The following is a 19,781-nucleotide window of genomic DNA, read 5'->3' on the forward strand; positions in this document are numbered from 1 at the left end:
GATGTGAATAGGACTACTTTCAAATTTAGAATAAGCTAATATTAGGAACTGTCTGTGCGATACTATCGAAGACCAGTAAATAAATAAATAAAAAATATTTCAAGACATTTACAATTGGTGGAAAGATTTATTTGAAAATCCCACAGTGCACAGTGGTCTAAATTCGAAAAATCGTGATCGTTCTAGATTTGACTATGAAAAATTGATTTTATGTACTCAATGTCTTCAGCAAAATTGTTTCATAGAACAAGGCCTTACTTTTGGCGTTTTTGGTTTTTCGATCAATCCACCCAACAGTTAGATAAAAAAAATATTTTTCTGATTTTCAATATACCGGATTGCTTCCTTCAGTAAAGTTGTGGAAAATTTTGAAAGAAAAATAATTGCTGAATACTGCGATGTCCTATCTGTACGTTAAACATAGAGTTTTTTGTGGAACACCCCTCCTTAAAATCAGTTTTTCTCTATAATTTTTTATGTGATCATCAAAACAATAAATTTTACAAAATCTTGAGGAAAGCTTAGTTGAATGCATAAATTCTTAGAACATTCTGCATTGTTTTGACCATTACAGACGAAATTATAGACAAAAAACTGATTATAAGGAGAGGTGTCCCACAAAAAATCACAGGAGGGTTGTGTGCAAAGCCACGACCGCAAGATGAAGTAGAATACTTTTACAAGAGAGATAACCCGGCTGCTTGCGTGTCAGTCATTTTTCCTAGTAAATAAATGTTGACCGCTCATTGGCAGTATTCTGTGCAAATGAAGTTGAAGTACTACTCAATTACAGTTTGCACATATAAATACGACCTCACTGAACAGGAAAAGTACAAACTCTTTGCGGCGCAAACAAGTTTCAACAGTCAGAGTATATCGTCAGTTGAATTCAATACTGGCACAACTCAAAATTCAGAGTTTCGAAAAAAACGCGTTTGAAAATTTGCGTCAAAAATTTCTTTTTTCATTTTCGTGAAAAATCCCACTATAAAACTTCCCATTTTTATTGAACTTGTTTGGGTATATCATGTGCATGTAATGAGCAAGTTATAAGAACTGTAACCTCATTTTTCGGTCTTTTTAGGGGTATTTTAGATTTGTGCAATAAAGGCACATCTACTTATATATCTGGAAATATTGCGAATTTTGAAACAAGTCTTTGTGAGATGAAACTTTATAGTACCGTCATCCGGGGTGAGATTGTGCCAAAAAATGATGCTTTTTTGATCTTAAGCTTCTAACGCACACATTTAAACAAAGAATTCGATCCAAAATACACCAATGCATCCTAGAATGTTTTGTTATCAACTACAACAAATATGGTTGAGTTACAATAAACTATAATTTTGCTGAAAATACATGAACTTTGGCTCAATCTCACCCCTTCTATGGGGTGAGATTGTGCCAAAAACAAAAAGTTGAATTTAATACCTGTTAAATGAACAGTAGTGTGTCTACGAATAATCCACATGACTAACATGATAAAACAGTAAGTATAGGGACGACCATAAACAACGTGGACTATTAAGAGGCTTTAGGGGGTTGATCAGAAACTATGCACCATATGAATTATATAAAAATGTATGGCTAGATCAAATTGATGCATAGAGTAATAAGTTATGAGAACGTGGCTTATAGACAGTCTCTATACACATAGTAGCGTCTCCTGGTAGCCTAAAAAGGGGAAACGTTAGAACATGAAGTTTGAGAAGACTTTTCGTTTTAATTATTATGTGTCATTGACAACTGTATATTCCATTGGAGATCTTAATACCTCTGGAAACGTACCCACAACCCTCCTTCTTTTCTTAAAAGTCATCTGTTTATATAGAATTGGTGTACAAAATTTTGCTACATTCCATAAGTAATATCAATAATTGGAAATTTCTATATAACAATTGAGAACAGTCATTAGCTTCTCAAGCTTTTAGTCATTATTTCAAAGAATACCATAGCTAGACAACATACCTTATGCTGTGGGGACAAAAAACATACCCTATGTAAACAATGCAAGTGTTTTGATGTATACTGATATAATTTTGTCGTGAATGTGAATTCCGCACATTGTGCCGTTCAATATAGCTTGGCACAATCTCACCCCAAAAGGGCTCGAAGAGTGTACAGTTTGGAAAAACATTATTTTCTGAGCCGGCACAGTTTCAATGCATAATATTTCCTCAACACATTGGAGACGACATCCTAACGTACCAACTGAGCAGTAAGTTCTTGTGATTTTTTGATCGGGTTGGTTTTCCTGGGACATTTTTGGATAACGTTATTCGTGATGTTTTTCACCCTGTACTTTGAAACATTCTTTAAGCGAAACAGTTCACTGATATTATCTATATTCCATTTTAAGTTGTGAATAAATATGTCATGTTTCATAAAGTATTGAATTTAAGGTACTAGGTTTTGTAAATCTCAAGTAATTTAACATACAAACATTTCCCGTTTTGGATCAATCTCACCTCCGTGGCTTAATCTTACCCCGGCAGTCGGTATTTGGCATCGTTTGCCATCAATAGCTCAAAACTGCAAAACTTTGAGTTGTGCCAGTATTGAATTCAACTGGCGATATGTACATGTGATTTCAAATTAAGATAGTTAACTTTTGGTTAAAGCTCAGAACAAGGAAATATTAAATCTTCAATTCATTTGTTTCGTTGTCCTAAAAAGGACAGTTAGTTGTTTAATTTAAAATCAGATATGACGCTGATTGCATCTCTGTGTTACGCCGATAGCCGATTAACCTACGGCCGGGCGAATCGGTTCGCGCCGCTTTTCGCGTTTAGCCTGGCAGAGGCTCAATGCGCACGGCCAACACAATAGAAAGGTGTTTTCACATTGTCTACGCTGCTATTGTCTGTTATTGCTGAGTGCTGATATCTGCTGCTACTGCTGTCAACGTTGTGGACGGTCCATCCAGCTCACCTTCCGACTAATGAATGTAGCTAGTTTTCTCAGAAACACTCTTTAATAGCCGAAGGGCGCTACGAAATAGGCCACGCCTTTCTGTTCAGTTGTTCCATTTCCTAATGTTCTTTAGAGGAATTATTTCACAATTCGCATTTGATTTTTGTATCCAGCGAACAAACACCGACGGTGCTCTCACACACGCAACGGTTTTAACCCGTTTCTTATTGCGGTTTGTAACATCAAGCGATTTCGTTTGCTCGCTGTTGCGTGTTGCATCATGTTGCAACTTGGCAGCTGGGAGACGACGAAATTCTGTTAATGCTGATTGATTGCATCGACTTCATATTAGCTCTGCATAGTCGAACTAACTGTCTTTGTGAATCCGGTCTAACAGGGCAGTTTGCTATTCAATGTCGGTTATGCTGATCGCAGCCTTTGCGCTGCCCCTACAGTGGGGGGTTTACTAAATAAAGTAAAAATTAGACAACTACAACAGAATTTGATTGCACCCGCACAGAATGTCTGCTTGTGTTGATACCAGAAAATTATTAACCTTCAATTATTTGTTTATTTGCCTTGAAAAAGGCATTTTGCGGTTCAAATCGGTTGCTGATCACAACCTTCGAGCTGCCCTAACAGTGGAAGAATTAAGATACACGGACAACATGCACTGTGGAAGCTATTTCACATTCAGTAAATTAGACGGGTGCGAAAAATTTAAATTGCTAGGATCCAACACACAATCTTGCTTGCGTTGTCAAAAATTATTAACTTTCAATGACCTTGTTTATTTGCCTTGAAAAAGGCATTTTGATTTCCAAAATTGGATTTCCTGATGGCAATCTTCATGCTGCCCCAACACGGGGGGAATAATATCAGTCTGGCGACACACGCTGAGAAGAACCGCGCTGCTCCTGAGACGTATTGACCAACCGCAGGGCTAGTGCTGCTGCTAAGGAAGGACGACTGCTGTTGTCGCTGTCTAGAACTATAATGAGCGGCTTCGGCTGAAACAGGCTCTTATATAGGCCAAACAGTATGTTTTCAATTGCAAGGTATATGATTCTGTCGACCGTGCTTGGGAAGCAATCATATAACGACCAATCAGAGGTCGAATTTTTCGTTTTGACAAGGCTTGACTATTTTCAATAGTACAATAGTGTGAATAAGAAAATTGCAATTATCTTATTTTGGGAAGAATCTTAGAAGATTTTCCAATCTATTGCTGCAAGAACGAAGGAAATCCATCGAATACTAACCGATTTATTAACATTTGAAATTGGACATATTTTTCACTTTTTTCGGTTTTAGATTTTCATTTCACATCCCTATGTAGCCGAACTTCCTGAGAGAAGTATTCTACTTCAAAAACTCTATTTTGTCTTGTTTAAGGTACAGATAGGACATCGCAGTATTTAGCAATAGTTTTTGTTTTAAAATTTTCGGATAGTCGGATATCCGGATATCCGGATTTTGTATCCGAACATAGTTTAATGAGAATTATGTAAATAATTACTTACGTGGGGGTGAAAACAGCCATTTTTCGCGTTACGTTTTATTTGAACGGGCTTCAAAAGACAGAAAAAAATTGCGGATATCCGGATATCCGAGTATCCGACTATTCGACTATCCGTATCCGGATATCCGGACATCCGGATAGTATTCATTTACGCATTCGTGATCCGAGCTTCGGATAACCGGATAACGAGCATATCCGGTCAAAAGTCCCAGCACTAATTTATACGGACTAAATTCAACATTTACTTCTCAAATCTCTAGTAGAGTTCAACGGAAACTTATAATTCTTTTTTCTGATTTCTTAAATCACTCTACTAAAACGCTCAATATAGATTTTTCAAATTTGGAAAATTCTAGCCATTTGGCTAGTCTGATGCAGACCACAATGGATTTTCCAAATAACTGTGCACAACTTCTTTCGGTTATCATGTTAATTGTTTATAAAATACGGTCGTTTCGCGGAATATCAAAAGTACTTAAGTGAAAATTTCCGACACGTGGGCGCCAAGAACATCCAAATCCATCCACCAGTAGCACCACAGTATGAGCAAAAGTTTGTTCCAATTCTAAATAAAGCAAGTTTTATAAAGTCATATCGTTTGTGTGCTTTAGCCACTAAAAAACAGACCTGCCTCTTCGAAAAACAATCCTGAAAAATCTTTGTCCTCATTTGAAACGTTACACTCATGCGCCACCATACTAGCTTACTGCCACGGCGTGTATCCTAGAACAACTTTATTTTAAGAAAATGGGCATCGCCAAAATCTTCACCATTTGAAAATATAGCTTTTTGACTTTCATTTGGGACCCTCCGGAAAATCATCCATCGCGGACTTTCGAACAACTTTTTTTTTCATTAAAAAGTATTCTGACAGCAAAGTGTTTAACTACCGAGAGAATAGTACGATGCTACAAACGAAAAAAAATGCAAGTACATTCGAAGTGACACAGTAAAGGTTGTAAGTTTAGTCGAGTGCAACTTTCGCTCATACTGGAAATTTTCCAAACACCCTAAAATTTAAAGTTATGGTCAAAATGCCGGTATTTTTGCCTCAGTGCATGAAAATAAATTTTAATTAATTTGTTTTTCAATCGATTTTGAATGTTTTAACCATTTTGGAAAGAGGAAAAATAGAGTTTTCAAAATATATACAGGTTTGTACTAACTTCATTAAAATATGTTGAGTTATTCGAGCGTAAATCTATTTTATTCATAATTGAATATAGTTTCAAAGTGTTTGTGTACTTGTAGTACTTTTCTTACAAAAGTAACTGACAAATTCCAAGTGAAGTTGAAAATTTGCGTGGAGAAGTTTAAAAAATTAGATTTACGCTCGAATAGCTCGTAAATTTATTTATTTACTTATTTATTTATAATTCATGTAACTTGAGGAATCTTCCTTTTTTAATTGTTACACAATGGAGGAAGTTTAATTTTATATCTGTATATAACTACAAGTTTCTGAATCGATTTTACGTTACATTTTACAATTTATTTTATTATTTCATTGCATGCGATCAAGTTCCCCAAGTAAACCCTTTCGGAAGCTAACGACATTTTCAGTTGATTTTAAAGGTGTAGATAAACTATTCCAGTAAACAATGCCTCTCACAAACATTGATTGTCCATAGTAGGCGGATGAATGTATCGGCACCACAAAATTCATTGTTCTAGTATTACTCGTAAACTGGAGTTTGGTAAATAAGTAATGTGGTTTCCTAGATTTAATAATTTTGTGAATGTAAATGCACGTTCTATAGCAATAGAATTTATCAAATCGACATCCTATGAGCGATTCGTGGTAACGTGACACACTAGAATACCTATTTAGATTGTACACATATCTGACACATGAGTTTAATGCAACTCTTAACCTGTTAAGTGAAGCGGATGAGACATTTGTGTACATAAATTGTCCATATGTGAAATATGGAAGAATCAGTGACTTGAACAATTTTATTTTCGTAGTTGTGTCCAGGTGCCTTGCTACCATATTCAGACGCTTCAAAGTGCCGTAAATTCTGCCACATTTCGAATCCCAAGTCAAATTTGAGGTGAATATTACACCGAGATTTTCCAATTTATTGAAATACTCTACAATCTGTATGACCATCAAAAATCAATTTAGGTTGAGTAAGTGGATTTTTGTGTTTACTAATAAACATCGCTTTGGTTTTAGAAGGGTTAACCAAGAGTAGATTGCTTTTAGACCATCGAAGAACCTTTTCTAGATCATGATTGATTTTACGGGCCATATCCTCTATATTGAAATTTCTAGCGACTCCTAAATAAATTTGGACATCATCGGCAAACATGTGAATGGCACAAAACTCCAGAGATGATGGCAAATCATTTATAAATAGAGATAAGAGTAATGGGCCCAACACTGAACCTTGTGGAACTCCTGATTCAATTGCACTGAATGAAGACAAAGTATTATTGTGAACAACAGTCTGAAACCGTCCATTCAGGTATGATCTAATTAGGTTGGCAGCGCTCTGACTAAAATTGAATTGTGGTATTAATTTGTTGACCAGTTTACAATGAGATACACGATCAAATGCCTTATCAAAGTCGATAAGCAATAAAACAGCTACTCCTCTTTTGTCGATAACGCTAGCTATATCATCATGCACCTTGGTCAAAGCAGTATTCGTACTATGCTCACTGCGAAAACCAGATTGAAGTGGATGTAGCAAGTTGTCTTCGTTAATAAATTTGGATAATTGACGTTGAACTAGTTTTTCAAAGGCTTTTGAAATAGCACACAAGATACTTATGGGGCGCAGATTAGTGATGGAAGCACTGTTTCCCCTCTTTTTGATTGGAACTATTTTTGCTCTTTTCCAGGCTCGCGGATATACTGAGGTTTTAAAAATAGTATTAAATAAATGTACATAAATAGGTAAAGCTAAGGGTAAGATGATTTTCATAAACTTTAGTGGTAGATTGTCTAAACCAACCGCATTTGATTTGATCTCGAATATGGCATTAATTATTTCGTAATCGTACACTTCATGAAATTGGAATCCGTCGGAATTTTAAAATAATTGAGCTGATGAAGTGTCGGATGTATAGTTGGAAATGAAATATGCGTTTATATCGTTATAATTAAAATTATCTTCAGTAGGCAACGAAGCATCTTTCCCAACACCCAGATTTTTAATATTTTTCCACAGTTTACTACTAGGTAGATTCGTATCAAACAACCGTTTATCACATTCAACTTTAGCCTTAAAGATCATTGAGTTTACTTTATTTCTAAGTCGCTTATAAGATGCTTTATCGTTTTCATTCTTAGAAAGCTTCCAAACTCTATATGCTACGTCTCTATCGATCATTGCTCGCTCAATTTCAACATTAAACCAATAGTTCCTCTTTTTCCGTTTTTTTCTCAATGGAATACACTCGTTGTGCAGATTTAACAAATGATAATTCATAAAATCAAGCATTAAGTTCGAATCACTCATACTAAAAAATAATTCCCAATTAACACTATGAAAAGCATTACTCAGTTTAACAGTATCGAAATTGACGTAGTCATGGTAATCGGAAGTATCGTTTGACAAAGTTGCAGCATATTTTATGGAGCAAAAAATCATATCATGATTGGAAATACCGGGCATTGATAGTTGATCAAATTTAGCAACCATATCTGGGGAGTCTGTAACAAGCAGATCGAGTAGTGAACAACCAGATCTGTGAAAAAACGTAGGCTCGGAATTGACACATATATATGATGTTGCAGCAAATAGTTCGCTCAAATTGCGGGAACGACTTGACAGCTTCAATAAATCTGTGCTAAAATCACCAATAAAAAATGTGCTATCATATTTAACAGTAAGCTCAGTAAAATGACTGGCAAGAGTATCTGAGCAATCTATATTCGGAGGATTGTACACGCAAAACTTTTCCTTATTACTTTAGAAGCAATAGCGCAAAATTACCTTTTAGGTAACAAATCCATTACTTAAAAAGCAACAAAATTCTTCCCCAGTCAAGTAACAACACATACTGTCATATATTTATCACGTGTTATGAGAGTACGACTATCAAATAATGGTCGTTTCAACCACATGCAACGTTTTTTCTGTCGAAAAATGCTCCCTTTCCACCTCAAGTCAAAAAAAAATCACACACCGTCGCATAAGTTGCACATGTTACAAGTTTTTTCAATCTCCAATTCATCCGGTGGGCGTGTATTAGTTCGCTTGTTGTATGCATACGGAGTAGCGAAAAAATATGACAAGAGCTGCCAAGCAACATTTTCCCCGTCATAGAGTATGCAAACGTTGATGATTTCAAAGACTTGAAATGCGCCTTCGACATCACGATCTGTAAACTGCGTTAGAGAAAAATAAAAACATTCGCTTTCTTGCAAGCTATTTACAGCACATAATCAGTGGTTCATGGAAACTCATTTGGACCTGTTTGAATAAACAAAACTCGTGCCCATCCAGAACAATATTCGCAACTTCGGCAACTCTAGTCAGACAGTATTACATATTTTCATTTCAAGTAAACACTGGGGGACGAAACCAAAGTGTTTCTAATTGGACATTTGAGGTTGACGGTTGAGATTCTGATTATGTGTGGATGAAGGGAGACAAAAATGAACCAGATCGTTGCATCAATACAAATGCAGCGAGTGAAGTCTTGCTAACACATGCATTGCGGTGCTTGGCTGTATGTTCTCCTGCAGAAACACATACAAGCGTGTGGCCGTCATAATTTTTATTACTTTTTGTTAGTTACATTTTGTGTATAATGCGCAGTCATAAGACACAAAAAGTAATAAAAAATTGCCCAAAAGTAATAAAATATTCCCCGTTTGCGTTGGGTGTAGTACACTCCTAAACCTAGTTTGATATTTGACACTGTAATTTCAATGACTAGGTATTCAGTCCGATTGAAGTCACTTGAACTTGACCGAGATTTAGCTATAGTTCGAAAGCTCAAACTATTTCTTAGATATACGCAAATACCACCGCCATGTCTATTCCGATCATTTCTAACAAGCCTAAAACCATCTAAATGAATCATTATATCATTGATCGTGTCACTAAGCCAAGATTCAGTGAAACAAATCATATCCACTTTATTATCAATTAAATTAGCTTTTAATTCATGAAATTTTGTGAAATTTCACGCAACGAGGCTCTGTACATTGATGTGGCAAACGTTTAAATGAATGAATGTAGTACCGCCCTAGGAATCAGTGTATTTGAAGACGCATTGTCAGCTGGTATGTTATCCATTATCAAATAATAAACAAAAAGAAAGCTTCGAAGCAGGTCCACCAAAAGAACTTAACCTACATGCAATGTTAGACTTAAATGTAAATGTTCTATCTATTATAATCATTTTAATATCATGAGACAGTTTGATTGGCATGAATTGGTATAGGAAGAAGCTAAGTAAACAATAGATTTTTTTTCCTTTAAGAAGAGTACAACTTACAAGAAGAAGAAAACGATGCGCTTATGATTAATCATCAGTGAGTATAAAGAAAATAATGTTGTTTCATCCTCGGTCGCGGTTACACAGCAGCACAGCACCTCCACCACCAAAAACATCCACACAACAGCAGCGACATCAACCAGCATCAATAGCGTTGGCAGCAGCAGCAGCAGCAAGGTTTCACAGTACTGAATTTGGATGGAAATGCATCCGTTCACTGACAGTAAGACTTTCAGGAGGGAATATTCATGGGGGAAAGCAAGGTACGGAGACACAGGAATAATGCGATATAGGAATAGAATAAAGCTAGGAGAGGAGTTTTAATTACTTTTAGGAGTGGAAGGCATCAAGGGACGCAATTTAGGATAGAGTCATGGAACGTTTTGGAAGGAGCAGAGAAACTTATTTGGGAAGGGTTAATTTCGCGTTCGCTTTAAGGTGGTCGATATTGTCAATGGATATTGCTTCACGCCCATTCACGGGTAATACGTATACGACTCCATTCCTGGTAAAAACGCTTTGAACAGATCCTCGTTTTTTTAACTTAATCGCCTCCGTTCTTATGTTTCTAGCCTGTTCAGCCAGATTTTCATTCAGGTATATCCTCTGGTCATTCTCAAATCCCAAAATACGAAGTGTTAGATTTCTTGATTTGAGATATCGTTGGTAAAAGCTGTCTCTTGCATTTTTCATTACAAACTGGCATATTTGGAATGACTGGCAATTAGCGGGGCAGCTCCAGGTGTAATGAACTGTGATAGCCAAGACTAGTTGCAATATTGCTGAACATTTGATGTAAATTTTCGTTGGTTGTGTACGGAATTCCGGAAATAATCAGGTCATTTGCTTTCTCAAAGCGATCGATTATTTGGGATACTGATGTAACCTCACTACGAACATCATTTACCGCGGATGCGAGTTTGTTGATATTATCACAGCACTCTGCTCTCAGCGCCGACAGCTGGCTCTCCACAGCAACAATACGATTTTCAAGTTTAGTATTACTGGAGTCAATTTTAGCCTCAATCCTTGAATTGGAATCCGCAAACATCTGCTGGATTTTTGACAATACACTGGTAGAGTTAACATCGTCAGTTACAACCAGCTTAGTTATTTCATCACGGGGTCGCTTGGAAACATTTCCATCGATGCTCAACACAGACGAAGTAGAAGTAGATCGCGACAGCGGTTTGTTTTGGGTTTGGCTGTGCATAGTTGAACAATGGGTATTGTCGGTAGCGAGTGACAGAATAAAAATAAATGCACTGTCATACACGATGACTTCTCGGTAAACTTCTGAAGGGGGTTCAATCGTCAAAGATTCCTTTGCAATAGGAAATCACTCAAAACTTTTTGGTTTTATTATTAGTTAACACTACATTCGCATCGACTTCACTACACACAGTAGCAATGTGGTCTGATGAATAGTTATACGGTATCTAGTAGATCGAACAGATCGAATACGGATCAATTAGGCCAACTCAAACTGCAGTCACTTTCTCTATTACTCAGTAGCTTTCATCCCTTCAGAAACTTTCTATTGTTTCTATTGTGCATATTCTATTGAAGTTAGAACAAACCTGTATATATTTTGGAAACTCCATTTTCTCTCTTTCCAAAACGGCTAAAACATTCAAAATCGGTTGGAAAACAAATGAGCTAAAAATAATTTTCATGCGCTGAGGTGAAAAAACTGGCATTTTTACCAAAATTTCAAATTTTAGGGGTGTTCGAAAAAATTTTTAGTATGAGCGAAGGTTGCACTCGACTAAACTTATAACCTTCACTGCGTCACTTCAAAAGTTCTTGCATTTTTTTTTATTTGTAGCACCGTACTATCCTCTCGGTAGTTAAACGATTTGTCAGAATACTTTTTAATGAAAAAAAAGATGTTCGAAAGCCCGCGATGGATGATTTTCCGGAGGGTCTCAAATGAAAGGTAAAAAGCTATACTTTCAAATGGTGAAGCGATGCCCATTATTTTAAAATAAAGCTGTTCTTTTTACACGCCGTGACTGCCTACTAACTTATTTTCGTCCTTGCGAATGGGTGTGCAGCTAAGGTGGCAGCGAAAGGGTCAGGTCAAATTTCGTAAACCGACCATGTACATTTTGTTCATTTGCTTGAAAAAATCATCAATGCAAAGTTTCAGCTCAATCGGACATGATTCAGGAGTGCCTCAAAGTTGTGATTTTTCAGCCCTCTATAATTTACCAAGGAAGGGGGGGTTACATGAAATTGGGAAAATCGACACTTTTTTCTCGATGCCAAATGTCTTAAAAAAAACCTAAAACGTCGAGATTTGGTTTTATATTGAGAAATTTTTTTTGAAAATCGACCTTCAGGGACTTAGCAGTTTTCTGAGCAACAATTAAACAATTTTCCTAACACTCTTGATGTTTTCGGTTTTCCTATTTGAGTGATTAACTCAGGTCTACGCAAAAAAAACATAAAAAAGGCATCATGGAAAAGATGTTCACTTCGTAATACTGTTCTTAATTCGTTGCATGCCGAGTCGAAGACGCGTATCAAACACCGATTGCATGATTACATTCGAGAGATCAAACAGGTCTAAGCCCATGGTAGCAAAAATTAGTTGACCTGACGGAAATATTCTGCAAAAGAGAAAGATTCTGATACTTTTTTTCAAACGGGAATATTTTTTATTCACAGAACTATATAGGATGTGTGTTGTTCATAACGAATTTGATGCTCTAGCGAAGCGGAAACAAAAACGTTTGCAAAAAAGTTCACGGTAAGCCATTTTGAAAGCAAAAACCTTCCGGTTTCGACTGTATAGGAAAGTAATGGAAGATCAGCCAAAGATTTGGACAAAAAAAAGACTTTATTCTTTTTGTCTAAATCATGGTTCTAGCCTAGTGATTTAATATAATTCTATTTCAATATATATTATAAATCAGTCGCTCAAAATTGTATAACGAACGCAACTACAGTAAAATTAGCTACAAGTATGTAAAGCGCCACAAAATGGTGTTCAACTTTGAGGTTTTGTAAAGTAATGAAATAAATTGAAACCGCATATAAAGTACACACTAATAAGAACATTCTTACATGAAGTTTGATTGTTTGGTTGCGTCCTAAAAAATCCTTATGTGTGGAAAAACTTAAAAAGCATAAAACTTGATTATCTCATGCACATTTTCATTGAACACTCTTGTAATTTCCAAAACAACTCATAAACCAGTTGATCGATCAATCTGAAAATTTATTGGTTTTGCTCTGGAAACAGTAACATTAAATGTACACTCGAAAGTTGTGCGGAATTAGAGCGAAAATGTCTCAGCTATAAAGCAATTTCGTCAAGCGTTTCAGAAATTGCAGAAATTTTCTTTTGAGAGTAAAAACATGAATAATGTCAAATTGTAACCTTGTGAGATATAGTTAAAATAGTTTCGTTTCTTGATAAATGCAATTTAACTGGATGAGTATTATTTATATATTCGTAAAATGCACCATACTGACATTGAATGAAAACAATACTAAATTCACCGTCAGCCTTCGCCCTTTAGACTTGCTTCGTTTTTCGAGGCATCGAACACTATTCTTACAACAATCAGCATTCCGCGCCAATTAGTCCGCCACAGTTGCGGCCGCCCCGACGTTTGATGGACAGGTCCTTCGTTGGGAAGCAGGAGTGACTTCGGACACTCTTATATTTAAGTACCCTTTGTGTGCAATCCGATCCAATAGGGCTCTCTCGGCTCGCCAATAGCCAATTCGTTCCCATTGAAACCCAAACAAAGTATTCCTTTCAGCGCAAGACTCCCTTCACTGTCGGAGGCCAAGGTTGAAAGGCGTAGGGCATTATTTAATCATGTGCTGATCTCAGAACGAAGCGACTCCGTACGCTGTGAATATTTAAACGTACAGCCCTTTCTTATTGTGGATATTTTTTGCCGAGCGCGCGTGCGCTTACCATGTTCTTGACGGTTTGCGCTACGCCCTTCGGCTGGGTGTAGTGTTAAGCTAAGTAAATGCCTTCAGAGTAGTTATAGCTTGCCTCGGGCGATCTTGCGTCGAACGTAGATCAAGTGTCATTTGCTGACCTCAAACCGTAGAAGAAAATATTACGCTGCCGTTGCCGCGGGGCGGCACAGTCTGCACAAGCAGCATCGGAAGCCCGATTAACGAATCTCGTGGCAGAGTGTCTCGTGGGAGCGAATCTGAAAACTACTGCCGATCGCTCCCTTCGGTCGTAATCCGTAATATTTATCTTGAGCCTGCAGCCTCTCTGACCACCATTTCACGGCAGATTACGATAAGAAGCTAATGGATAAACGATGTTCCACTGCCGAAATGTTTCGCCCAGCGCGGAGCGTATATCTCCCGAAGGTCTACACCGAAAATAAAATGTTCGACTCTTAAGAAAAATGACGCTTAGATAAGATTTCCTAAGCCGGACCGCACCCGTAGCGTAGCGGCGCACAGTGTGCTGATTTGGATCCAAAAACAATCAAATCGACTAAAGGAGAAAAGGCTACCTAAATAGTAAGTCTGTCACACCGTGCTATCCAACCGTACCTATCGGCGAAACTAAAATATCGCAATTTTTAGCTCACGATCGGACGCCACCGTTGCCGCCGCTGTCGATCTGTCAAAGTATAATTTCCACGCGGTTTTCTTATCTGAATCAGATTGTAGCGTGTTCATTAGCGCGCTTTTGAGTGCTACGCGCGCTACCCTTGCTGCTCCTGGGCTACCATCAACCGAATTCAAATCGACACGAGCCGCCGCACGGCCTTTGTTTAACCGCTTGGACTTCTCTCTACCCTGCGTACCTGCCCTGTTGACCATCCTGTGCCTTGACTTGAGGGCAATTCGAAGCGGCCTTTTCTCAATTCATTGCTCGTGCTGTTCTCTGCCTCGACACACTGGCAGGGGAGAAAACGGGAATATACGTATCAGCGAAAATGAGATATGTACGTAATTTGAAGGCCAGACTAAAATAGCAAAACTCTGTACAATCGGCTGGGACGTACCGACAGCAGAGTGGCGCAGTGGAAGCGTGCTGGGCCCATAACCCAGAGGTCCGTAGATCGAAACTACGTTCTGCTAATCAGGGACGCGTTGCCTTTAACGCTTTTTTTTATAGAACAAGCTGGCTGCTTTATCGATTATGTTAGGATTTTTCAGAATGGAATTGTTCTATTAATTTATCGAGCTAAAGAACAAGCCTCGATAGCGCAGTCGGTAGCGCGTAAGTCTCATAATCTTAAGGTCGTGAGTTCGATCCTCACTCGGGGCATAACTTTTTAGTAGCAAAAAGTTATACATAAATAATATGTACCAATATCATATTTTTTTATAAATGATAATAAAGTCAAAATTTAATGATCGTTCAAAAAACTCGCAAAACGAAGCTTACAATATAGCAAAAAACAACTTTATATTTAAGTTGCAGCCATATTGATGCATATGTTCTTGTTTATTTTAGCTAGTTTTTTCTATAACAAAACACAAAAGATTCCTCAGTGAGGAAAGCAACATTTACGATACAAATTCAAAAAGTGTCGATAGTAAAATTTATGAACCATAATCAAGACACGAACTAAAAGCCAAATTCAATTAGCTTTTTTCCCTAAATTACCATGGAACGGGTCAAAATTGATCAATTTTTATAACAATTTCCAATTAACGAACTTCATATACATTTTTCTTGAAATAGTATAATTTTAAAACTAGTACTGGTATGTGCTCCAGTAAACTTATATGGTTATTGGTGAAATTTCTATCGTCTACTTCATGAAATAAATTCGATAATTGTATAAGGTACTATGAGGTAAATTGAGGTGAAATTGATCGCCGTTGATATCCATACATTCTTTTGGCCATGTGCTTTTTTTTCGATATGCTACAGATAAATGATGACTTCTGTACTGCAAGTGATTGCTATACCTTTCTAGGAGAAAGGCAAAAAAGTTAGTTTATTTTATTTTTAATTTAGTAAACTTTTCATAATTCTTGACAATTTGAGATTAGGCAGATCATTTATACAAACAATTGTTCCGAGAACACTGGGCTAGGATGAAGATGAAAGGCGCTATGGAATTAGGTTCCAGTTTTGGCCATTGTGGACCAATGTGCACTGTGTGCACAGCAAAAGAACTACAAAAATAACAAAAGAATAATAAAACTAAAGCAAAAGTAGAGTTAACGTAAAATAAAAGTACACTGGGATCTTTTTTGCGCGGGTTATTTTTATGCGTTTTATTAAACGCGATTGTTTTGCAATAACGCAGATTATTTTTACGCGATTTAGAAGATTATTTGTATAGGGTATCAAACGAGTTTGGTATAAGTAAATCTAATCTAATCATTTAAACGCGGTACAATCAACCGCGTAAAAAAAAACCAGTGTACTGCAACAGTAAAACCTAAGTATCGTAAATTGGGGTGACTTTGATCACCGGGGTGACTTTGATCACTATACCTCTTTTCTGAAAATGTGGTAAAAAAGCGCTCGTATTGCTTGGGATCTGTCGTAATCTTCACTGCTTGTGTGGATATATGTTCGCATTGCTACTATTCATGCATTTCCTGCTATTTAAAGAGTGTTTTTCATGCTAAAATATTATTTGAAAATAAAGTGTATTTTTGGCGATTTTTGTTGCATACAAACAATCGGTTCAAGCAGATTCAAAACAACGAGTTGCAATACGTAAAGTGTTCTTATTTTGTTCCCAGATTAGTTCTTAAGATGAACAAATATTATACTAATACAATTTATTGTTATTTTTGCAAGTTTTTCCTCGAAGGCAATGTTGAGTCCCAATTTTCTCCACAGCGTATTACATATCTCTTCTTAACAAAAACCCAAGACGTGAAGTAACATGCAAATTTGGACAATTTCATAAGTTATATTCCTCGTGGACTAGTTTTTGACGATTTTAGACCACCTTCTCTCTCAGTGAATAATCATTCATATATATTCTAAAAATTTTTATGAATCTTGGACATTCGTTCATAAACTGTTCACGTAGAATGTGAATGGCCCCCAAATTGCTTTCCGTATTTATAAACTCGTTTGAGTCGTTTAAGGCTGTTCAATTTAGTGAAAGTAGCAAAGTGTTACTCCAAATTCATCAAAACAATGAAGTGATCAAAGTCACCCCGGAATGATTATTGGTGTAAAATTTTTAGAGCATATTCAAAAACAGCAAAATTGTTGCTAAACTTTTGAAGTAGTGACTGAATCTTTTTCAATGCATGCCAGTACTTATTTTAAAAATATTAAAGAATATTGTTTTCAGTATATTCTGAAAATATTTGAGAAACAATCAAAATAGTGATCAAAGTCACCCCAGTTTACGGTACTACGAAAGTACACAAAAATTACAAAATAAGTACAACAAAAGTAAAACAGAAGAACGCCAAGAGTACAACAAAAGTACAATAAAAGTACAATCATCATCATCATCAGGACATCAAAAGTACAACACAAGTACAATAGAAGTACAATGAAAGAACAACAAATGTACGATAAAAGCACAACAAAAGTCAAAAGTACAACTAAAGTATTACAAAAGTACATCAAAAGTATAACAAAACCACTGCAAAAGTATTTTTGAGCATCAACATGTTTTACTCGTATTCGTTTATACTTCACTTTATCGTTTAATTTATGTCGTAATTTTATTTTGATTTATGTCGTCAGTTTGTTTTAACTAAAACAAACTGATGACATAAATCAAAAACAAATTACGACATAAATTAAATTAAATTCCGTTTTTTCATTTATTGTTTCACTCGTAAAAAGTAACCACTTCAACATATCAACAACAATTCATGCAATAAAATAGAAAACCAACATTTTGATTCATAATGAAAATTTTGTCATTCCAAAACTCATAATCAATTGGATCAAGACTATTTCGAAACTAGAAAAAGTGCGATCCAAGGCGATGATCCTGTTCAGTAATATTTGTAACACTGAGAATAGTTGTTTATAAGACACAGCCGCAAGGTTAACGTTAAATTACGACAGTTTGTCTTATGTCAAAGTACTTCTTGCAATATCTCATAATGTCAATGTATTTCTCGCAATAATACACTCGATAGGAGTTGATCAAATTGGTGGTGTGAAGCGGTAAATTCCATAAGTAATTTTCTTTCAACTCTTTTGTTTAACTGAATGATTGGGAACTTTGAAGAAAAGAATTAACGTAAAATCATTCGATAATAATATTGGAGGCTGTTGGAACACAGTTGTAGGTAGAGCATCACTCCACTATCAAAATAAAACAGCGTGAGTGGAACTGTATCCTGGCGTTTGGTTTCAGTTTTTAATGAGCTGGAAGTTAATCGAACTATCCCTCCTTCCTGTTTTCTTCGAATAGTTTGGAAGTTCGGTGGAACAACTTCCTGGACAATCATGACGCCAGATTAAAGCTCGGCACTGTGGATTGCCAACTGCAGATGACGCGGAATGAATCTCTTTTTTTATCTCCAGCAACAGTTCTCGCCGTAGCGCAACGCGGAGTATACCTGCACCAGAGCACAGTGAGGAATCGCTGGCCATCAGCCAAAACAAAATTTTTTTCGTTAGCTGTTTCATAATATTTTTCCTTTATTGCTATAACATTCAAGTGTCTAAATCCAAAATTTGGGCATAATAACATGAAATCTGAATTTTTTATGACTTTTCAAAGCTTGGCATACTAACGTTTTTCGACATATTTTTGAAAAAAAGTACATTATTTTGAAACACTCTGTAGCTTCAATGATAGCTTGGATTTTTTTGATGTCAAAGGAAAAGCTGTTGTAAATATTATGTAAAATAAACCCCTTTCATTATATATTGTAAAATTTGCGCAAATTGTCACTTTTGTGAAAAAGCGATAGCAGATTTTTTTATTTTTATCTTTTTGAAGTTGAAATTTCATCCAGGGTTAATTTTATTCATAAGCATGATTCCCCAATTAATAAAAATTTATAATAATCCGTAAGGATAAAATATAAATTTGGGCAAAATTTATCAATAAAAAGTTATAAAAATACGAGTTAAAAAAGAAAACAGTAAACAAATATTTATGAAATCTTAACTATGTCAAACTATTTATCACTTTCTGCATATTCAAAACAATATTGAAAACATGCAGCCCTTTTCAATTAATGATCATGAAATTCGCTAAACTGGTTGAATTGTCAAATCCTAGCAGCACATTCATACCATCAAACTCCGGCTAACAATAGCCCGCTTGCAGATTGCTTTTGCTTCGCACTCGTTTGCATACAAAAGTAAAGCACACAGTTCGCTGTATGAGAAAAAAACAAGGAACATTCTTCGCCTTCCGCATCTGTTCGTATTCATTTAGAACGTTATGTGATTCTAGTATCTTGGTTTTCAAATTCATAAATTCGTTAAATTTCATTATGGAGCCTTTAAGTTCAGCGGCACCACCTAATTCAATGTCTAGAGGGTTGTCAATTCATCGTTTTATATGTGTATTTACATGTCCTCTTTTAACCATAGAAACCGGATTAGAAAGACAACATATATATGAAACAATGAAACATCGAAAATCACTAGAAGGAATTAAAATAGCAGCGAAAGAATTTTTTTCCTGCCTGATAAGTATAATGAATTTCAAATTTTCTGGAAACAATTCAACAGGAGATTCCAGCAATCACAGCGGAAGATGATGGTGATGATGATTTTTTCAATTTGTATTTAGTTGGTATTACTCATGTTGTTTTTATTAAATAAAAAAATATACATTAAATATATAAAATTAATATGTGAAATTTGTTTAATTCGAGGGGTCGTCCATAAATTACGTATTTTTTTCAATGGGAAGAACGCCCAGTGGCACTACTTGTGGTCAAAGATCATATAATTTTATTTTAAAAAACGTAGAGAAAAAAG

At 36.1% G+C, this 19,781-nt stretch overlaps 2 non-coding genes across 2 annotated transcripts; both read left to right on the top strand.

The window, feature by feature from the left end:
* Positions 1 to 14,899: 14,899 nt before the first annotated feature.
* On the top strand, positions 14,900 to 14,971 carry Trnam-cau (transfer RNA methionine (anticodon CAU)). The gene has a single exon. It is a non-coding gene; the product is annotated as a tRNA-Met (tRNA).
* Positions 14,972 to 15,088: 117 nt separating this feature from the next.
* On the top strand, positions 15,089 to 15,161 carry Trnam-cau (transfer RNA methionine (anticodon CAU)). The gene has a single exon. It is a non-coding gene; the product is annotated as a tRNA-Met (tRNA).
* The last annotated feature ends 4,620 nt before the right edge of the window (positions 15,162 to 19,781 follow it).

This window comes from Wyeomyia smithii, chromosome 2, assembly GCF_029784165.1.
Source record: "Wyeomyia smithii strain HCP4-BCI-WySm-NY-G18 chromosome 2, ASM2978416v1, whole genome shotgun sequence".
Taxonomy (NCBI): domain Eukaryota; kingdom Metazoa; phylum Arthropoda; class Insecta; order Diptera; family Culicidae; genus Wyeomyia; species Wyeomyia smithii.